At 37.0% G+C, this 5,519-nt stretch overlaps 1 long non-coding RNA gene across 1 annotated transcript; it reads right to left on the bottom strand.

Moving 5' to 3' along the window:
• On the bottom strand, positions 1-5,248 carry LOC129348808 (uncharacterized). Its single transcript, XR_008601500.1, has 3 exons — positions 5,092-5,248; positions 2,390-2,538; positions 1-1,430 (listed from the first exon to the last, which is right to left on the bottom strand). It is a non-coding gene; the product is annotated as an uncharacterized LOC129348808 (long non-coding RNA).
• Between the last annotated feature and the right edge of the window lie 271 nt (positions 5,249-5,519).

Genomic DNA, 5,519 nt, shown 5'->3' on the forward strand with positions numbered 1-5,519 from the left:
TCTCATTAAAGGACATTTATTTCCAATGTAAATGTGTGATATTCATCCTCTGGAGCTTTCTCTTCACATCGTCTTCCACCTGGACTGGTTCAGTTGGGAGCATGTGCAACAAACATTTGAAAAACTGCACTTTAACATCAATGAATGACACTGAAGTTTAATCTCTACATAAATGAGACTGAGTCTGGATGTGCTGTTCTGTCATTAACTCCTAAGTTTAGGGAAAGTTCAAACAAAAGAGGACAGTTCAGATAAGACTTGAGAATGAGCTTATTTTGAACAAACATAGACTTTCTGAGCTTCAGCACCTTTAGCAAGATATTTTAACAACAAGCAACTCAAGAGATCCAGAAGTTGGAGAGAGTTAGCTTTAGCTGAGCCAAAGAACATGTGGGATGCTAACCTAGCAAACATTTCAGACTTTCCTCTGTGAATTCTGAGAAATAATTTCCTATTTAATGACAGAGCTACACATCTTAACTCAGTCTCATTAAAACAGACTCTAATTCAGTGTCATCCATCCATATTAAAGTGCAGTTACCCAAAATGTTTGTTGCATGAGCTCCAACAAAACCTGTGCAGGTAGAAGGCCACTTTGACAAACAGGAAGTGGAAGATTCCAAGCAGATTTATAGAAGGGGGAACCGGACTGTACTTAGTGTGGTCGAGTATAGAGGGGTGTTCTGTGTGTTTTTAAGGTTGATAATGATTATTTGTGAGAGATTTGGAGTAGATATTCATTTGCAGTAAATGAAAGTATTTAAAATCTTGAGTTAAACTTACAAAAACACAAACTCTAACAGAAAACTTTGTTGATATGTTTTTGTTTTGTTTACAGATGTTAAGTTAAAGGAGTTTTATTCGAGATGTATAACCAATCAAATCACTCCAGAAGACAGAGTGACCACAGGTAGATAAAGGTTCAGAGCCAAAGTAGCGTCATTTTAAATGTATTTATTACCGTAAATCAGTAAAAAATAAAATACTGATAATCAGTAAATCAGTCAGCCCACAATTACTACAATTCTACAATGTATGTCTCTTTCCTTTGACTTGTTATGTGTACAATCTACGATGTATATGATGGTGTTTTTTCATACCAAAGGCTGTACTATGATGTTTTCTAAGAGACATACGATGCTACTCTGTTTGTTCTGGCCCTGCACTCCTCTGTTGTTTTCTGGATTGTACTCAGCTGCATGCCTTCGTCCACCAGGCCTCCGTTGACTCGTCCCGCCTGCCGTCTCTGGAGCTGAAGCTGGATTGGAACAGACCAAAGTACAGTCCAATCACGATGCCAGCTGCCTCTCAAAAGGCTCCTTCATCTGGCAGGTGGCGGCACTTCTTCTGAGGGGAAGCTGAGCTGGCCCAGCAGAACTTTGGAGATGTGTTCCAGTGGTTGGTGGATGTGTGGGGAGATAGAGAGGGACCTTTGAATTGTTCACAAAGGAAAACAGGGAACCCATTGGTAGTTTTAGTTTAGGGTGCTACTGCGGTGTGTTTTTGGGTTTTAAGAGGTGAACAGGAAGAGTTTTTTTTCGTATTGATTATCTTTTACTTTGTTCCTGGTTGGAATGCCCATCAATGTCAACATGAAGTTCACTTTTAGTTCTGTTTATTTATTTTTATTTTACTAACACCCATTTGCTTTTAACCCCCTCACATGTTGTGTTGTTGTAAACTTACTCTTTCAAATAAATACTTGTCTAACCCTCTGGAAACCAGCGTTTGGACTGTTTTTCTGTTGCTCCTCACCTACTTCAGACAGCCGGGACAAAACAACGTTTTGTGGACTAAAGGCTATACTATGACGTTTTTAGAGCGACATGCTAAACTATGACGTTTGTTGAGCGACATGCTATACTATAGGCTTTTTTAATTGACATATTACTAGGACGTTTTTTTTGTTTTAGTTTTTTTTGTTGTTTTTTTTAGCAACATGTTATAAGAATTTAAACAGTTTTAAAAATTACTATACTTTTACTTGTGCAATGAAATATTATTCTATGGCATTTTTTAGACGACATATTATACTCTGATGTTTTCTTGAATAACATACTATTTTGACAATATACTGCACTATGACATTTTTTGAACTCAATATCATACATGACAATTTTAGGCAACATCCTATCATTTTGCACTCTTTGAACCACATAATATTCTATGTTTTTTTATTTTGCTGACATGCTATACTATGAACTACAGGCCATACTATGTTATTCTTGAAAAGTATACTATACGTTGACATTTTCTGAACTACATCCTATACTATGGCGTTATACACAGAGTGCTTTGGTTACATGTTGATTTATAATCTAGATTATTTTCTGTTTTGTTTTTTGACAGGATTACCACAGACCTGACCATGAACACCGTTGACACCCACCTGAGGGAGACGCTGCCTAAGATCTCAAGGCTGCTTGGTCGTGGTCTTTCTGGTCCTGCTCCAGAAAGCCTTCATCAACTACGTCTTCTTTTGAAGAGGCCCTCAGATGCTGCAATCTCTGACCTTCAGGAGGAACTGCTACTTTCACTCTGTAACGAGAAGACGATTATTTTAAAGACCCAGCTCCTGGCGGCTTTGAGTGAAAGTTTAACATCCATCAAAACAGAACTACAGACAGTTAAATCTGAGCTGTCGGTCAGTATTTCAAACATCAAGTCTGACCCTAAAGCACGCTGCGGGTGAAACAGAAACTTCACTCTCCACATTACCGACGACATCGTCACACTCCAAAGCAGAGCACCTGTCTGCTGAACTTTTAAAAGTGGACAATAAATGTGAAGAATGTGAGCAGCAGCAGACTGTGAGCAGCGGAACAGATGTGATCAGAAAGAAGTCATTTTCTTTTTGCTTTTCGTTCTGGTTGACTTGATGCTGTCAGATGCAGATGTTGGAGCCTGATTCTGATCTTTCAGGATAAAAAGCTGCTTTTCCTTCACAGACTTTTCAGGAAATTATTCTCTCAGGTTTTCTCTGCTATTTATATTTTTATTATCTGTGATTATTTCATTATTTCATTATTGTAAAATAAAGTTTGAGGCATAGACTCATTTAGCTATTTTATTCCTGAAATCTTTGACGTAGCAGAACTAAACTTCCATTTTCTTTCTTGTACTTCTGATACTAGAACTAAACGTATCTTCAACACGGATCATCTGGTTTTAATGAATCAGCAGCAACATCACAACAACAAATGAGACATTTTTCAACAAATTCATGAAATATGTCATTTAAAACTATCAGAGTCTGTTTTAGTGTCAAATTAAAGCTGATTACTGAAAACTAGAACATTAACGTTATTGTTTTAATCACATTTAAGTTTCCTGAAAGTTACATTAATGTCAACCAGCCACAGTTTTATGAACTTAATGAACCACATTACAGGAACACAACACACTTCAGCTGCTGACAGAAAACAACACAAATATCATTAGCTTGATGCTACATTTAGCTGCTAATCAGGATTGGTCAGCTAGCTCGGTTAGCATTGCTAATTCACATTAAAGCTAATATTCACTGGATGCTAACTCTCTTCTCTGGTCAACACACAAATAAACTCCACCAACTCCTGGGGTTCACTGCTCACATTATATCTGACTCTGAAGTTGAACATAAAGTTCATTAAAACCGGCACCGATCAGTAAATTATCATTTATTACCGACCAGCTGTCGGAGTCCTTCAGTGTCTGTTGGTCCAATCAGCTGAAGGACTGAATTACTGAACTGAAAACTGATTAAAACAAGACAACGGACAGTAAAACTGTCTGTGGAAAATGTGCAGCTGCTCCACCGATAAATACCAACAAAATAAAACAAACTTAGTGGAAGTGTTGCTTTTAGTGATTTTTTAATAAATAGCAAATATGAGGCTTTTATTTTTCTGGAAGTAAAAGGAAACGTTGCTTATCCTAGTTTCACTAACTTAACTTTAGCTGCACTTTCACCATGTTCTGATAGGTCATTTTTTTAAATATTAAAATAGCTGCACTTCCTTTGTATATTTGGTCGTTTCTTATGTCGCTGCTTTTTCATTGCAATTATATTTTAATAATATCACTTTAAATACAGATAATTGAAAAGAAAAAAAATGGCTCTGAAATACTCAATGAACTGATATGTCATCTGGTGTTAAACTGAATAAGAATTCTTAATAATATAAAATGGAACTGACTGAGCTGTATTAATTAAATCCAGAAATTTCAAATTGAAAGAAGCACAACATGGACTGAAAGATTTCAGTCAATTAAACCTTAAATTCATTTACCTGAGAAGACCATCCTTTAATGCCTTACCTTAAAATGGCCTACATTTTTAGAAAATATAGAAGCAAAGTAAAAGTTTCAAACTAAAGATGAATCACTGATGAACATTTAATTGCATTAACTAAATTATTATGAGGAAACAGAAATCCATTTCTAATATTTCTATCAAATATGTTTATGTCTATAAAATGTACTGGACATCAATAAAAATATCTGCATAGTGAAATATATGAAGTCCATCTGCATTTATACATCATATTGATGTTTATATAACGGGAACTGCAGCCCACATTCAGTCAAGTTAGCGGAATTACAGATAAACAACGTTTCCAGTATCTCTTTCAAAATAAAATTTGTTTTACGGAAAAATTACGTGATTTCAAAAATGTGATTTTGAAAATGTAAATCAAACTGTAATAAGCGTTAGCTAGCTGCTCCACCTGCTCTGAATAGTTTTGTTCTCGTCTTTGTCAAGCCCAAAGGAAAAATGAATCCATACTCTGGCTACATTACCGACAACAGCGTCCCTGGAGTGACCTAGCGGAAGTGCTAATGAGGTCTGCTCTGGCACGGATTATTACCGTCACACATGTAGCTTTGAAAATAAATCTTCTACAAGACACAGAGCTGTAGCTCCGTTTCAGTGTGAGCTCTAATGTTTCGCTGTGTGACTGTGTCTGACTTCCTCGAATAAAATCCTCCTGTTCACTGGGAGCTGCCTGCAGCTAGCATAGCTAGTAGCACGCTAGACTGGTCCGAGATGCTGTCTCGATGATGACGTTACACGAGTACGTCAGAAAGCAAATACGGACAGTTACGTACTGAGAAACGGCCATAGTCTTCTAACCGCAAAGGTACAAAGCTGCTCGTCTTCTCCTCCTGCATCAGGAAACGTCTTCAAAGCTTCTTGAAATCCAAACGAAATACAATCCAAAGATCAAACTAACGTCATTGGTGCATTCAGTTACAGTCGGACAACGGAGTTGCGTTCAGAGCGTCGGAAATCGGAGTTTCAGTAACGAAAATTTTGGAGGGGCACACTGGGTGGCCAATCAGATCACCGGGGGAGGCACTGCACCCACGTGCCCCCACGGAAGATATGATGGAGATCGGTTGTTAAGAGCTTTATATGTCAGAAGAAAGATTTTGAATTCTATTCTAGATTTAACAGGAAGCATAACAAAGGAAAACTTTCATATTAGATATCTGTAAAATAATGATATATATTTTTGAATAATCTAAAAACAGTA

Source organism: Amphiprion ocellaris, chromosome 4, assembly GCF_022539595.1.
Source record: "Amphiprion ocellaris isolate individual 3 ecotype Okinawa chromosome 4, ASM2253959v1, whole genome shotgun sequence".
Taxonomy (NCBI): domain Eukaryota; kingdom Metazoa; phylum Chordata; class Actinopteri; family Pomacentridae; genus Amphiprion; species Amphiprion ocellaris.